Genomic DNA, 14216 nt, shown 5'->3' with positions numbered 1-14216 from the left:
CTTAAGTTACGATGGGTTGTATTTGCACAGTATGAGAAAAAACAATGTAAGGGTTTAACTTTGAAGTGACCCGTAGCCCACCAACAAATTTACTTTAAAAATAATCCACAGATTTTGACTCCTGATTCTAGAATACACTATTGATGCTACCTTGCAGTATAGAAAATAAAATTTTGTTCTACTAATTTGATCCATCCATTTTCCCAATACAACTATTTTTTAATAGGACTAATCCTCCAGTTCTTTCAGTCACACACAACCTGAGATAGGGTCATGAAAAACTGATTAAAGGCTTGTTCAATATGTCCAGCTTTAAAAGTAAAACGGATTTTGAAGCGAAGCGAAAAATTTATTTTTAGGTGAGATGGCCATGTCGTCCTGATGGAAGCTAAAAGTAAATGTACTTTCTTCCTCTATGGACAGTAAAAAAAAAAAAAAAAAAAAAAAAAATACAACTGACTGTAAGGAAGGAAATTATTCTTTTCACCTGCAATGAGTTAGATACAGGGCAAGCCTGTTGACATACAATACTAATCTGAATGAAGTTTACCCCTGCAGATAGTTCAGGAAGATATTACTAGTTTTCTAACCTTATTCGGGACTTTTTTTACAAAGATTTTTACTTCATCCGATAGACTAGGCTAACATTCCATACACTAGCCGAAAGATTCTTAACTTCTTATAGTTCAGGTTTTTTATTTGAATTGTTACCAATTTTCACAAGAGAAACTCCATGATGCATAGGCCCTTCCAAGTAAATAATCTTTCAGCTAAGGCCAATATGAAAATTATATATAAAGAAAGCCATGGGTTTACAATGATACACTATTGCAAGGGTTGTGTATATATTAAGCAAAGTTTTCAATAAAATTTACAAAATACCGTGCGTTGGTTAATATACCATATGAAATTTCACAGTTCAAGGCTAACAGGTTTACAAAAGTCCAAGGCTAACAGGTTTAATACTATTTATAACCAAATCATGAATACTGCAGTAAGCTTTTTTTCCTAATTACTGTACTTCAAAAAGTTTCTAGATAGAATTATCTAAAAAAAAAAAATCAAGAACTTAAATGATCAATAAGGTCTTACAAGCCTATTTAATACAAAATTTTTCACCTTTAATCACAACCACAAACAATACAGGTCATTCCTTTTTTTTAAACTTCAAGAAGAGGTGGCTAAAAAAGTTGCAATACATACACCATTACCTAGCTAAAAATAATCCCTGTACAAAATGGCAAGCTATCGAACAACTATTGTTGATTTACTTTATGATGCTAAATGATAACTATATTGAAAAGAAATACAGATCACTTGGGATATTTGTTGAAGTTTTTGGAGCATCTATTAGCATGTACAAAAATTTAGAACAAAATTTAATAAATTTGCTACAGAATCAAATCTAGATTTCTGGGGGTTACACATCAAGACCTAGAAATAAAGTTGTTAAGCCTGACAGGATGCCAAACCAGGAACTACTATAACCAAGCTAATACCCTAGTCAGTAAACCAGGATGCTACAAACCCAAAAGCTCTAGCAATAGTCCAGGGCCTGGTGGGTTCCTGTGTGCTTATGTACCCCAATTCACCCAGTTCTGTTTTGTAGTAGACGCCTCGAATTATCATTAGGGTCAGGGCGACTTGCTGAAATCTGACAAAGTGAAAAATTTAAGCCTAATTTCAATAAATTGGGTGACAATTTCGACCACCGTAAACTCTGGGTACCTGAAATAAAAATGCCCATATCTCCCTTGAAAATTAACATGAAAAGATCATTAACCACTCAAAATGTTCCTTTTAATGAGCTCTTTCCAATAGTATATAAATGAATTTTGGAGCTATATCACCAACAGATCAACACTTATTAAAATAAGCACTATTACATATCATACAGAGGCATACAGTAACGTCATAACTATTTTTAAAATGCCACTTTATGGTCATTGTATCTAGGTGGCACTTATGATAAGAATGATGTTTGATGATTACCCTTTTTGAAATGTTCTTGGTATAATTTCCTTATAAAATTATATATTTTATAAATTCTGGCACTAAGGTAAGACAATTTTACAAACTTTTAGGTTCTATTCCTCAGACTAGTCATGGCAAAGGAGGCTGTATCATTAATCATTGTAGATGACAATATTCATGCCGAGCTCCTTCATCAGAACCACCATCTTCAACAGAAAATGGTCGAAAAGACAGTAGAAAAACTTGGGAGTTATGTCAACAGTAACCCAACTGCAGAAAAGGATATATCTGTTCATGGCATCAGATCAGACTTCTCTCCAGGAGAAACCAACAGTTCAGTGTAAAATATATGACCGTAATGTGTCGTGTGGGTTTTGTAAGTACCAAGGGGAATCCAGAAAGTGCAGAAAAACTGAAATAAAACCAGTAAATTTCTTGAAGAAAGTGTTTACTCTCAGTATGAAGTATTCATTAGGACAAATGATTTACAAGACACTGTATTTGGTGCATACTCAACTGTCAAACCTAGCATTTGTAATTACTTAAGTATGACTTAAGAAAAAAAAAAAGTAGATATCATATCCTTGAAAAGCAAAAGGCAGAGACATTATGTTGAAAATGTTATTTTCATTAGTAAAATAAATTTTTGAATATACTTACCCGATAATCATGTAGCTTTGTTGCTGTCAACTCCGTTGCCCGACAGAATTCTACGGAAGGGATACGCCAGCGATCACTATACAAGAAGGGGGTGTACTCACCAGCGCCACCTGTGGCCAGGTACTGCAGTACTTCTTGTTGACACCACCTCAATTTTTCCTCGGTCCACTGGTTCTCTATGGGGAGGAAGGGTGGGTCAATTAAATCATGATTATCGGGTAAGTATATTAAAAAATTTATTTTACTAATGAAAATAACATTTTTCAATATTAATCTTACCCGATAATCATGTAGCTGATTCACACCCAGGGAGGTGGGTGAAAACCAGTGTACATGTATATCAAGAAGCTAAGTATCCCGTATTTCATATTATCAGTTATTCAAAATAACAATGAAATTATAAGTACCTGGTAAGGAAGTCGACTTGAACCATTACTCTGCCTTTAATAAGTTCGTCTTCCTTACTGAGCGCAGCGTTCCTCTTAGGAGGCTGAACAACCCTAAGGTGCTGAAGTATAAAGGGCTGCAACCCATACTAAAGGACCTCTACACAACCTCTAACCTAGGCGCTTCTCAAGAACGAATTGACCACCCGCCAAATCAACTAGGATGCGGAAGGCTTCTAGCCTACCGTAACAACCCAAAAAACAACAATAAAAGCATTCAAGAGAAAGGTTAAAAAAGGTTATGGGATTAAGGGAATGTAGTGGCTGAGCCCTCACCTACTACTGCACTCGCTGCTACGAATGGTCCCAGGGTGTAGCAGTTCTCGTAAAGAGACTGGACATCTTTGAGATAAAATGATGCAAACACTGACTTGCTCCTCCAAAAAGTTGCATCCATAATACTCTGCAGAGAACGGTTCTGTTTAAAGGCCATCGAAGTGGCTACAGCTCTCACTTCGTGGGTCCTTACCTTCAGCAAAGCAAGGTCTTCATCCTTCATGTGAGAATGAGCTTCTCTAATCAGAAGCCTTATATAATACGACACTGCGTTTTTGGACATAGGCATCGAAGGTTTCTTGATGGCACACCATAAGGCCTCTGATTGTCCTCGTATAGGTTTTGACCTTTTAAGATAGTATTTTAGAGCTCTGACAGGGCAAAGAACTCTCTCTAGCTCGTTACCCACCATGTTGGAAAGGCTAGGAATTTCGAACGATCTAGGCCAAGGACGTGAAGGAAGTTCATTTTTTGCTAAAAATCCGAGCTGTAAGGAACATGTTGCTGATTCGGATGTGAATCCTATGTTCCTGCTGAAGGCGTGAACCTCACTAACTCTTTTGGCTGTTGCAAGGCAGACGAGGAAAAGAGTTTTGAGAGTAAGGTCTTTGAAAGAAGCTGACTGGAGAGGTTCAAACCTAGGAGACATAAGGAACCTTAAGACTACGTCTAGATTCCAGCCTGGAGTGGACAATCGACGTTCTTTAGAAGTCTCGAAAGATTTAAGGATGTCTTGTAGATCCTTGTTGGAGGAAAGATCCAAACCTCTGTGGCGGAGAACTGAAGCCAACATACTTCTGTACCCTTTGATCGTAGGAGCCGAAAGAGATCTAACATTCCTAAGATGTAACAGGAAGTCAGCAACTTGGGTTACAGAGGTATTGGTAGAGGAAACTGCACTGGCTCTGCACCAGCTTCGGAAGACTTCCCACTTGGATTGATAGACTCTACGAGTGGATATCCTCCTTGCTCTGGCAATCGCTCTGGCTGCCTCCTTCGAAAAGCCTCTAGCTCTAGCGAGTCTTTCGACAGTCTGAAGGCAGTCAGACGAAGAGCGTGGAGGTTTGGGTGTACCTTCTTTACGTGAGGTTGACGTAGAAGGTCCACTCTTAGAGGGAGAGTCCTGGGAACGTCGACCAGCCATTGTAGTACCTCTGTGAACCATTCTCTTGCAGGCCAAAGGGGAGCAACCAGCGTCAGCCGTGTCCCTTCGTGAGAGACGAACTTCTGAATGACTCTGTTGATGATCTTGAACGGCGGGAATGCATATAGCTCGAGATGGGACCAATCCAGCAGAAAAGCATCCACGTGAACTGCTGCTGGGTCTGGAACTGGGGAACAGTACAAAGGGAGCCTCTTGGTCATGGAGGTGGCGAACAGATCTATCGTTGGCCGACCCCACAAGGTCCAAAGTCTGTTGCACACGCTCTTGTGAAGGGTCCATTCCGTGGGGATGACTTGATCTTTCCTGCTGAGGCGATCTACCGAGACGTTCATATTGCCCTGAATGAACCTCGTTACCAGTGAGAGGTTTAGACTTCTTGACCAAATGAGGAGGTCCCTTGCTATCTCGTACAGCTTCCTCGAATGGGTCCCTCCCTGCTTGGAGATGTATGCCAAGGCTGTGGTGTTGTCGGAGTTCACCTCCACCACCTTGTTTAGTAGGAGGGACTTGAAGTTCATTAAAGCCAGATGAACTGCCAGCAACTCCTTGCAGTTGATGTGAAGCGTTTCCTGTTCCTTGTTCCATGTTCCCGAGCATTCCTGTCCGTCCAAGGTCGCGCCCCAGCCCGAGTCTGATGCGTCCGAATAGAGATGAAGATTGGGGGTCTGAACCGCTAACGATAGACCCTCCTTGAGAAGGATGTTGGTCTTCCACCACATGAGAGTAGTCTTCATCTCTTTGGTAACAGGAATAGAGACCGCTTCGAGTGTCATATTCTTGTCCCAGTGAGCTGCTAGATGGAATTGAAGGGGGCGGAGGTTGAGTCTCCCTAACTCGGTGAACAGGGCTAACGATGACAGGGTCCCTGTTAGACTCATCCACTGTCTCACCGAGCATCTGTTCCTCTTCAGCATGCTCAGAATGCACTCTAGGGCTTGGCTGATTCTTGGGGCCGACGGAAAAGCCCGAAAAGCTTGACTCCGAATCTCCATTCCCAGGTAAACGATGGTTTGGGAAGGAATAAGCTGGGACTTTTCTAAGTTGACCAAAAGACCCAGTTCCTTGATCAAGTCCAAAGTCCAGTTGAGACTCTCCAGACAGCGACGACTTGTGGGGGCTCTTAACAGCCAGTCGTCTAAATAAAGGGAGGCTCTGATGTCCGCCAAGTGGAGGAATTTCGCAATATTCCTCATCAGTCGCGTAAACACCATAGGCGCCGTGCTTAGGCCAAAACACAGGGCTTGGAATTGGTACACAACCTTTCCAAAAACGAATCTCAGGAAAGGTTGGGAGTCTGGATGAATAGGAACGTGAAAGTAAGCGTCTTTCAGATCCAACGAGACCATCCAGTCCTCCTGCCTGACCGCTGCTAGGACCGACTTCGTCGTCTCCATAGTGAACGTCTGCTTGGTGACATAAGCATTGAGCGCACTGACGTCCAGCACCGGTCTCCAACCTCCTGTCTTCTTGGCCACCAGAAAGAGACGGTTGTAGAAGCCCGGGGATTGATGGTCCCGGACTATCACCACTGCCTCCTTCTGTAACAGGAGCGACACCTCTTGGTGTAACGCTAGCCTCTTGTCCTTTTCCTTGTAGTTGGGAGAGAGGTTGATGGGAGAAGTGGTCAGAGGGGGATTGCGGCAGAATGGTATCCTGTAACCCTCCCTTAGCCACTTGACAGACTGGGCGTCTGCACCTCTTCTTTCCCAAGCTTGCCAGAAGATCTTGAGTCTGGCTCCTACTGCTGTCTGGAGAGGAGGAGAGTCAATGTTTGCCTTTCGAAGGCTTGGGACCTTTCTTGGACCTGCCCCTGAAACCGTCTGGACGGGTACTTCCTCGGTTGGGGGCTCTGCCACGAAAGGGCGGAATAAATCTTGTAGCAGGAGTATCGGCCACTGGGGTGCGGTAAGTTCTAGGAACCGAAGGAGCAACCTTAGCCTTACGTGCTGAAGAGGCCACAAGGTCATGAGTGTCCTTCTGAATAAGAGCCGCAGACAATTCCTTGATAAGGTCCTCAGGAAACAGGAACTTAGAAAGCGGAGCAAAAAGTAACTGAGACCTTTGACAAGAGGTGATACCAGTGGAAAGGAAGGTGCAAAGTTGTTCCCTTTTCTTGAGTACTCCCGAAACAAACATGGAGGCAAGTTCGCCGGAACCATCGCGAATTGCTTTATCCATACAGGACATTATAAGCATGGCCGAGTCCTTGTCAGATGGGGCAGTCTTCTTGCTCAAGGCCCCCAGGCACCAGTCGAGAAAATTAAAAATCTCAAAGGCGCGAAAGACTCCCTTTAAGAAGTGGTCTAAGTCAGAAAAGGTCCAGCAGACCTTAGAGCGCCTCATAGCCGACCTTCGTGGAGAGTCAACCAAACTTGAGAAGTCAGCCTGGGCAGAGGCAGGGATTCCCAAGCCTGGTTCCTCTCCTGTGGCATACCATACGCCCGCCTTAGAAGTCAGCTTAGTAGGTGGAAACATGAATGACGTCTTCCCTAGTTGCTGCTTGGACTGCAACCAATCCCCTAACATTCTCAAAGCTCTCTTAGAAGATCTAGCGAAGACGAGCTTAGTGTAGGCAGACTTAACAGGTTGCATGCCTAGAGAAAACTCTGATGGAGGAGAGCGAGGGGTAGCAGAAACAAAGTGATCAGGGTAAACTTCTCTGAAAAGAGCCAGGACCTTGCGAAAGTCAATGGAGGGTGGTAACGACCTGGGTTCCTCCACGTCAGAAGAGGGATCATCCAGGTGCGCAGCTTCCTCCTCAGAAACCTCATCACCTGAGGGTTGAGAAGCGAGAGGTAAAGTTACAGCGGTATGCTGAACGGCAGAATCCTGACAAGCGGGTGCATATACACTTGTGGATTCATCCTCAAGTCTCTGTTGAAGAGGATGAGGGCTGGTAATGACAAAGTCATGAGGCTGGGAAGGAGGCGGCTCTGCGGGAGTCTGGGGAGCAAGCGTGGTGAGAGGCGACTGTAGTAAAACCTGAGGTTCAGGCTGCAAAGACTGCTCAAGCTGAGGAGAAAGAGGTAGATGCATGCGTTGAGGTGGCTGACTCATTGCATGAGGTTCATGTCTCAAGAGTTGCGCTTGCTTCAAGGGTTGAGGTGGCTGCGCAGTAAGAGGTTCCTGTCTCACGAGTTGAGGTTCTTGAGGTGGGTGCTGCGAGAGTTGAGGTGGCGGCTGCGCAGAAAGAGGCTCCTGTCTCACGAGTTGAGGTTCTTGAGGTGCTTGCCTCGAGAGTCGAGGTTCTCGCCTCGAGGAAAGTGGAGGTATCGGCTGCGAGAGCTGAGGTGGCTGCCTCAAGGATGGCAGAGGTTGTCGTACCTCAAGAGGTTGCTGCCTCGAGGATGGTCTTACTGCAAGAAACTCTTGCCTCAAAGGTAGAGGAGGTTGTAAGGCATAAGACTCCTGTCCCCATTGTTGAGGAGGTTGCCGCGTGGTAAGAGGTTCCTGCCTCAAGGAAGGTGGAGGTTGCTGCACAACGCTGGTATCTGGCAACTCCCAACGCGGTAGCTCACGCATGGAGGTAGCTTGAGGAACCTCAACTTCGTACGTCTGGCAGACTGGACTGCGTAGAGGAGGAGGAGCGCTCGCAGGAGGAGGTGTAACCTTCTCTGCCAGAAACTCACGCATCAATACTGCAAGCTGCGACTGCATAGACTGCAGCAAAGCCATCTTGGGATCAACAGACTAGGTCTGTTGAGGCAGAGCCTTAACAGAAGTTGAGGTCTGTTGAGGCATCGCCTTACCTCTCTTAGGAGGCGTGCAGTCACCTGATGACTGCGGCGAGTCAGAGCTAGCCCAATGACTACATCCGGGCTGTAGAACTCGTGCGGTCTGGACTTTACGCTCAAGAGGTCTTGAGACCTGAGTCCAGCGTTTTCTCCCCGAAAATTCTTCTGCAGACGAGTAAAATAAGGGCTCAATCGTCTGAGAGTGGAAGTGACGATCTCTGTAAGATACGCCCGCAACCACCGAGGATACTGCTGTGCGCCGATCAAGGCCTGCCGAACCCTTTTGCCCTTCGACATTGCTTCTCCCCTGGGCTTGGGAGCTTGCAAGAGGTCCCGGACTGGGAGGACGACTGGCACGCACAGAAGTACCCTCACGCACAACACTGACACTGACACTAGCACTCGGCACAGCACTGGCACTACCACTTCCCACTGCACTTTTCACTTTAAGTTCCTTGACGTCTGCCAAGAGGAACTTGTGGTCACTCACTACCGACTCCACTTTATCACCTAAAGCCTGAATGGCACGTAAAACATCAGACATATCAGGCTGAGCACAAATAGTAGGATCGGGGGTAGCCACTACAGGGGGAGGAAAAGGTTGAGGATCATGGGGTGAGGAATAAAGCGAAGAGCGAGCCGAACTCCTCCTAACTCTCTCTCTCTCTAACTTAGTGGTATACTTGAGGAATCGAACAAAATCAAGTTCCGAAAGTCCGGCGCATTCCTCACATCGATCTTCCAACTGACAGGATTTTCCCCTACAGTCGGAACAAAAGGTGTGAGGATCAACCGAGGCCTTCGGAATACGCCTAATACAAGTCCTACATTGTCTTTGGGGAGGAGCTTGAGAAAGGTCGGACATCTTGAATCAAAGAACAGTCAAGGGGGAATTCCAATTAAAGCAAAATATCGTTAACCATTAATCAAATCCATCTAAAAGCTATCTAAGCTAAGAGACAAGTTTCCTGTATAGCGAAAGCTGAAATCTTAGAGCAATACTTCACCAAAACCGTGAACAAGACTCCAAAATTATAAGCGTATCCATGTAGGTCTTGCCGGAAGCACGACAGAGGAAAAATTGAGGTGGTGTCAACAAGAAGTACTGCAGTACCTGGCCACAGGTGGCGCTGGTGAGTACACCCCCTTCTTGTATAGTGATCGCTGGCGTATCCCTTCCGTAGAATTCTGTCGGGCAACGGAGTTGACAGCAACAAAGCTACATGATTATCGGGTAAGATTAATATTGAAAACTATTGAGTGGGAGCTTTCAAATGGCCTGAGATATGAATTAAGTTTTATCAAAGACACTCAATAATTATCTTGAAAAAAATTTCCACAATGTAACCTATGTGACAATGCGTGTGGTCAGCTACTCTTGGTCAACCACTTTGATGCTAACATTTGCTTCTCAGCCTTAAGAAGTACACAAAATGTTCTTAATCAAAATGTAACAGTACAGGATGTAGCCTAAACAACTATGTACTGATCCAATAAATAAGTTCAATAAATACACAAGTCACTTCTATATGTTGCTTTTTAATCTTAATGGTGGGTTCTATGATGCTGCAGATTTAAAGGAGGCCTTCAATGCTGCTTCAATTAAAGATCTACAGTTTCTTTGCAGTTTTGTTTAATTTAAAGAAAAAGAGGTCAAAGCAAACGAACACCAAGAAAAGAGCGATGTTCCTAGGTCATTAGACCTTTGTATAAAGAGAATGTGAATATTTATGATAATGTACTAAAGTGTTCATTTTGGGAGAAAAATTAAAACCATTGTACATAATGAACAGTTAAGCAAAAGTGTAATACTCATTACATGTTTTAATCATTTCAGTTTAAGCGGAAGCTACAGGAGCTCGCGCATCAGCAAACTGATATGGCAAAATACTCTGTAGAATCCAGGTATTCATGAAGGGGAAATTCGTAATAAAGCAAACTCCAAGATGTTTCAAAGCAGTTGGAGCTGATATGGCCTTAGAGCAAACAATTAATAGATTTCAGAAGAAAACAGAAGGAATCATTGATAGTTCGACAAAAACACTCTTGTAAACCTATCTTTTATACCATCAAAATCTGCCTGAGGGGAACATTCAAGCAATTACAAGACACTCAGAAAGAAACTAACTAATCTTTAATAATCGCAGATGAAGACTGCCTTCACAATGAAGTACCAACCGAAGATGTCAGTAAAATTTTTACGCTAAAAGCATTTGCAAGACTATATCATATTTTGCGCAAAGAAAGATTTAGCACCAAAGTAGTTAGTATCTCTACCAGAATTTGCATGACCAACCTGAAAACATTTACATCACTCCATCAATCAAGCAAGTCCTCGGTAATATACCAACAAAAATCAACTCTTAAAGGTGCTCACTTGTATCGAATGTTTGATATCACTAAGGAACAAGGACACTATGGAGGAATTACTTCATTTTGATATTTCATCTCCTTCCTATCTGTGAGGAGGATGACCTAATAACTACTACAACCATGGGCCATACTTCATGATCGAGAAAATTTAAGACTAGGGATAAAACTACACCTTCAACCATCATGAAGACTGGATTCAATATAGATGTAATGGCCAATGTTCATAAAATGTAGACATCTAATGTAAGAACATTTAGAGATCTTTGTAATAATGTTAAATACATCTTAGTGTAAAGCAAAGTGTACTTCAAAAATATATTGTTTGAATCTAATGTTGCAATGTCAATAAAAGTGCCAGAAAAGCAAAAGAAAAACTTCCAATGAAATTACAAGTTCTGGCCATGAATTCCAAAAAGGAATGCTCGCGTCCCTCAATCATCGAATGGCTTTAGAACATCCTTGTAAAGATACAGCAGTAGAGATTTATGCCAGGAATTTCAGGTCCAAATGAATATAATCTCACCCCATGAAGGTTGTCTGCTGGATTGGTAAAAAGTTCCAGAAATGATTTTTTATGTAGAACCAAAAATACAATGCATCGTTTATGTACTCCATGCAGTTCAACAGGGATGCAACCAACTTTTAATCCTTTCATCTGACACTGTTTTTATTCTATTCTTGTATTACTGGAATGAACTTCATTATCAAGTATGAAGTGAAATGTGGGTTAAAACTGGATTTGGGAATTTAGTCAGATATATTGCCATTTATATGTTGACTGTTCAGCTATTGAAGGAACTATGCAAGTGTTGCCTGCAGTATATTTATTTGGGACTAAACTTGCTGTTCTAAAGGCACACCCCGAAATGTATTTAAAAGTTGGAAATAGGTTACACGATTTCTGTTTTATCTAAACTTAGATGGGAGCCCTTTAATCGAACATTATATGATTATAAGGTACAGTATCTTATCTTTAAGTACCAACTTATGGGAAGAATCCAATACCTGAGGATTTCACAAAATGTGGAACATATCACTGTCGCAGCAACTATATTCCTTGCTGCAGCTTTGGTAAATGTAAAAATGGCTTGGTTGTAAGTAATGCAACATGAAGCAATTCTTAGGGGATAGTATGGGATGAGAAATTTATCAAAAGCACAATCATGAGAAACTAATACTATCACTTGTCTAAATTTGACTTTTACTGTTAGTTAAAACTTACAATATTGTGTCATGAAAATAGACACTTCAATCAAACTCAATACATGTATTTTTCCATTAATAAACATATACTAGCTTTGAATTTTATCTTTTGATATTAAAGAATTAAGCTCTGTTTTAAATAGGAGAGTAAATTTATACTTTTAATGATGGAGGGAGAAACCTGATGTATGTCTCATTATAAATTTAGGCTAAACTACCTAAAACGTTATCCGATTTTCCTACAGAGTCTGATGGGATTAATTGTGGTTAAAACTTTTGTCATGAATCTTTTAGTTTAATTCAACAACTACAACTTCTTGATTTCTCATGTCATAGTACCCTTTCAGTACTAAATCTACATCATAGGTTAATAAAACTTTATTGCTATAGCTAGATTTAAAGTCTATTTAGGGAAAATGTGTAGCCTATATATTCTATTATGATTTTACCCTTCAGAAATTTTTCAAAGTACATAATATTCATAAAATATTAACCAACATAACATGGTAGAGAGCAATAAACTTAAACTAGCAAACTAGCATTAGGAAAACATTTTTTAACGAAGTTACAAGTTACAGTATGCTCCTGTGTGCATAGAATATTACAAAATACTTATTTTAATAAATTCTTGATTATTGTCAATATAAGCCTTTCCTTTTTATATATTTTATTCTGACCATTTTTCCTTCATGAGGTGAATTAGTTTTTCTCTAATTCTGGGAACATTTTTGGGGATGCATTTGGTTATAAATCCCCAAAGTTAATTTATATATCATTGAAAAGAAATCATTACAAGGAAACATTTGAGTGGTAAATGATACTTTTACCTTAATTTCAAGGGAGATATGGGCATATTTACTTCAGGTACCCAGAGTTTACTGGTAGGAGTTATTGGCCGATTTGGTGAAGTTAGGCCTAAATTTCTCACTTGCTGCCAGATTTCAGAAAGTCCCCCTGACTTTTCTGAAAATTCCAGTTGTCTACTATAAAACCCAGGTAGGTGAATTAGGGTACATCTCATGCACACAGGAACCCCAACCTCCAGGCCATGTATTACTGTACAAAAAAAAATAGCCCAATGCAAAATGTATAAGGAAATATTTAGAATTAATTAGTAAAAAATGAAATGTAGATCAGTAAAAATGTTATAGATTAAATCTTATATATTTAAACTATGAATAGACTTTCGGCAACCTTTCTAACAAAAACATTGCTGCAAGCTTTAACTTGAACTTAAACTTTAGATTAAAAGTTGATCATTCCACAATCTGGTTACTGCTCGAATAAAACTTCCAGAATACTATATAGTGCAGATCCTTATGATGGAAGAGGCAAGAATTAGACAAAACTGCATACCAAGTGCTACATGTACATACAAGATGGTACAGACTAACAAAGACCTGAATACCAAGGATGGTCAGAATTGAAAATTAAGGGGGACAGCCACCGATTTACATTCATAAAAAGTAATTTATGTAAAGAGTAGCATTATCTGCTTATGTAATGATCTTGTCTTCTGGGCTAAATCACTTTTTATGTAGCATGAAAAGTAATGGCCCGCTAACACTAACCTGAGGAACACCAGATATCACATTCCTATACTGTACTCGGTATGGTGCCCTTCAACAACTAGACTATGCAATTAACTAGAATTTCAACAAGAATTCCAAGAAAAGTCCCACTTCCAACCAAGTTTGAAAACAATGGACTCATGGTTAATATGTCAGACATCACTAAAAGGTATGCCAATCATACGCATTCCCTGACCTCAAGATTCCTATACAGCATTGCAAAGTTAAGAAGGGCATTACACACCAAGACCTTTGAAAAGGTATATTGCAAAATATTTTAGGTAACATCAATACCTACTTACAAAATTGTGCCAAAAGACTTTCAAAACTTGTACATGGGAGTTATGGAAAATGGGCAATAATCAGCATGGCTAGATCTACCACACAATTACCTAAAGGAGAAACATTACCTTTTCTCCAAGTAAAAAGAACTTGGGAATTTATAAAACAAATAACAGCTAATGATCTGAGAAATCCAGTCTTCATAAAGAATAGAAAATACAATTTGGGTCGACACCTCCATTACCATCAAGGTCCATCAGAAAATTTTGTGGGACTAAAAATCAAAACTAGGTTAGTTAGTATTATTAAGACAAGAATGAGCTAAGAGTTTGTTTCTCATACTCTGCTTACTGTCAAACACCGGCCAAAAGGGTTGCCTTTTCCTTAAGACAATTAGTAAAGTATCTGGTTTAACTAATTGAAAAACTGAAGTATACACCAAAGAGTGCAAATTTAAAGGTAGCCCACCATTTATGCTCCTGGATTGTACTAGAATGGGTTTCTTGGTAAAATTTTATTCTTTTTCAGTTTA

At 41.0% G+C, this 14216-nt stretch overlaps 1 long non-coding RNA gene across 2 annotated transcripts in view; it reads right to left on the bottom strand.

Annotated features, from left to right (window-relative positions):
• Window positions 1–14216, bottom strand: part of LOC137621982 (uncharacterized) — a 37558-nt gene that overhangs the window by 13028 nt on the left and 10314 nt on the right. The window contains exon 3 of one of the 2 annotated variants that reach the window (XR_011040310.1): window positions 758–2386. The exons of the other annotated variant lie outside the window; for it this stretch is intronic. This is a non-coding gene — a long non-coding RNA (uncharacterized lncRNA). Of the gene's footprint in view, window positions 1–757; window positions 2387–14216 lie in introns of those variants that run through there. 2 annotated transcript variants of the gene reach the window in all.

The sequence above is a fragment of the Palaemon carinicauda genome, chromosome 28 (genome assembly GCF_036898095.1).
Source record: "Palaemon carinicauda isolate YSFRI2023 chromosome 28, ASM3689809v2, whole genome shotgun sequence".
Lineage (NCBI taxonomy): Eukaryota > Metazoa > Arthropoda > Malacostraca > Decapoda > Palaemonidae > Palaemon > Palaemon carinicauda.
Note: the sequence above shows the minus strand (reverse complement) of the source record. Positions and strands in the feature narration are given on the sequence as shown.